The sequence below is a fragment of the Sapajus apella genome, unplaced genomic scaffold (genome assembly GCF_009761245.1).
Source record: "Sapajus apella isolate SASKATOON/1434 unplaced genomic scaffold, GSC_monkey_1.0 scaffold24, whole genome shotgun sequence".
In the NCBI taxonomy this organism is placed as follows: Eukaryota; Metazoa; Chordata; class Mammalia; order Primates; family Cebidae; genus Sapajus; species Sapajus apella.
Window position 1 is genome coordinate 14,521,621 of NW_022436964.1, and position 3,059 is coordinate 14,524,679.

Sequence of the window (3,059 nt, forward strand, 5' to 3'; positions counted from 1 at the left end):
CATGTTATGATTTGCTCAGGAACAAGATCCCCTTTATTAGCAAAGTCTATTTTCTCATCTGCTAATGGTGATGATCAGATTAATCTATTTAAAGCTTGCAGTTAATATTTATTACATTAACGATTTTTACCAGCTTCAACAAACTGCACAGATTTAAAATGTGGAATTGGATAAATTTTGACATATATACACACCCATGAAACCATCACAATTGAAATAATGAACATACCCATCCATAAACATACTCTTTGAGGTAATTAACATATCCATCAGCTCCAAAAACTCCTTATGCCCCTTTAAAGTTGTTCCCTCCAGGCTGGGACTGCAGGGAGCCATAATTGTGCCATTGCACTCCACCCTGGGCAACAGAGTGAGACCCTAGCTTAAAAAAATAATAGGCCAGGCAAGGTAGCTCACCTGAGGTCAGGAGTTCAAGACCAGCCTGGCCAACATGGTGAAACCCTGTCTCTATTAAAAAAAATTAGCCAGGGGTGGTGGTGGGCACCTGTAATCCTGGTTACTTGGGAGGCTGAGGCAGGAGAATTGCTTGAACCCAGGAGGCGGAGGTTGCAGTGAGCCAAGATGGTGCTGCTACACTCCAGCCTGGGCAATAGAGTAAGACTTCATCTCAAAAATAAATAATAAAATTAGTCCCCCCCCAACATTTTTTCTCACTCCCTCTGCCACAAACCAAAGCAACCACTGATGCATACTAATTTATAAGGATAAAAACTGTATTTCCTAGAATTTTATATATGTGAAATGAAACAGCATATTCTGTTTTGGGGGGTGAAGGGGTGTGAATTCTCTTAGCATAATTCTTTGAGATTATCCACCCAATATTCCATTGCATGAATTTGCAATAGCTTGTTTATCTCTTCATCTATTAACAGATATTTGCATTGTTTTTATTTAGTGGTTAACAATAAACACCCATGTAAAAATCTTTGCACAAAATTGTGCATTCAGTTCTCTTGGGAAATACCTAGTAACAGAAAAGCTATATCTCTACATCCTATGATGGGTGTCTATTTAACTTTTTAAGGAACTGGTCAATTGTTTTCCAAAAAGGTATGTACTGTTCTACATTCCCACCAACCTTGTATGAGAGTTGCAATTCCTTCACCTCCTTGTCAGCACTTGGTGCTATTGATCTTCTACATTTTAGGGAGTGTGTAATAATACTGCAATTATGGTTTAAATTTGCATTTTTCTAATGATTAATGTTGAGTACTTACTGTGTGTATTCGTCATCTGCTTATCTTAGATGAATGTTCTGTTGAAAATTTTTGCTCATTAAAATATTGTATTATGTTCTAAATTACTGATTTTTAAGAGTACTTTATATATTCTGGATACAGATATATGCTCTGAAACTATTTTCTACCAGTCTGTAGCTTTTTTTTTTAATTCTTTTTTTAAAAAACTTATTTATTATACTTTAAGTTCTGGGGCATGTGCAGAACATGGAGGTTTGTTATATAGGTACACACGTGCTATGGTGGTTTACTGCATCCATCACCCGGTCATCTACGTTAGGCATTTCTCCTAATGCTATCCCTCCCCTAACCCCCCACACCCTGCCATCCCTCCCCTAGCCCCCCACCACCCAACAGGCCTTGGTGTGTGATGTTCCCCTCCCAGTGTCCATGTGTTCTCATTGTTGAACACCCACTTACGAATGAGAACATGCGGTGTTTGGTTTTCTGTTCTTGTGTCAGTTCAATGAGAATGATGGTTTCCGGCTTTATTCATGTCCCTGCATAGGACATGAACTCATCCTTTTTTATGGTTGCATAGTATTCCATGGTGTATATGTGCCACATTTTCATCATTCGGTCTATCATTGATGGGCATTTGGGTTGGTTCCAAGTCTTTGCTATTGTGAATAGTGCCATAATAAACATATGTGTCTTTATAATAGAATGATTTATAATCATTTGGGTATATACCAAAGAATGGGATTGCTGGGTCAAATGGAATTTCAATTTCTAGATCCTTGAGGAATTGCCACCCTGTCTTGGGGATCCGTTGCTCCCTTCAGAGCTGCTGGGCAGGGACATTTAAGTATGTTGAAGTGGAATCCACAACCACCCCTTTTCCCAGGTGCTCTGTCCTAGGAAGTTGGGAGATTTATAAGTCCCTGATGATCTGCTGCCTTTTTTCAGAGATTCCTCCCACCCAGAAGGGTGTCTAGTTGACAGTCTACCTGCAGATGCCTTGCTGAGCTGCCATGGGCTCTACCCAGTTGCTGAGTAAACTTCCCGGTGAGTTTGTTTACACAGGCGAAGTGAAAACTGCCTTACCTGAACCTCGGCAATGGTGGATGCCCCTCCTTCCACTGAGCTCAAATGTCCCGGGTTGAACTCAGACTGCTGTGCTGGCTGCAAGAATTTCAAGCCAGTAGATCTTAGCTTGCTGGTCTTTGTTGGGGTGGGACCCACCAGCCAGATCTCTTGGCTCCCTGGCTTCAGCCCCCTTTTTCAGGGGAATGAGTGGTTCTGTCTCACTGCCCTGCTGGTGTTTGAGGCACCCTTGGGTATGAGAAAAGAGGAAAAAAAAAAAAAAAACTGCTGCAAACGTGCCCACCCAGTTTTGTGCTGGAAATCCAGGGCACTGGTGTTGTAGGCACCGGAGGAAATATCTTGGTTTGCGGGTTGTGAAGACCATGGGAAAAGTGCAAGTATCTGTGCCAGAGTGTTGGGAAGTGTCTCTAATGGTTTCCGTCGGCTAGAAGAGGGTGCTGTCTGGCCCCTTGTGCTTCCACACTGCTTTGGCTTGTCCTCCCTGGGCTGCACCCACTGTCTGTTCAGTCCCAATGAGATGAACCTGGTACCTTGGTTGAAAATGTGGAGCTCACTCACCTTCTGGATCCCTCTCCCTGGGAACTGCAGACTGGAGCTGTTCCTATTCAGCCATCTTGGCGGAAGTCCCTACAATTTTTTTTTTTATTCTTAAGTGTCTTCCAATGAACAGAAGTTTATTTAGTTTTGATGAAATACAATTGAACAATCTATTTTATGAATTGTGCTTTTGATGTCATATCTAAGAAATCTTTG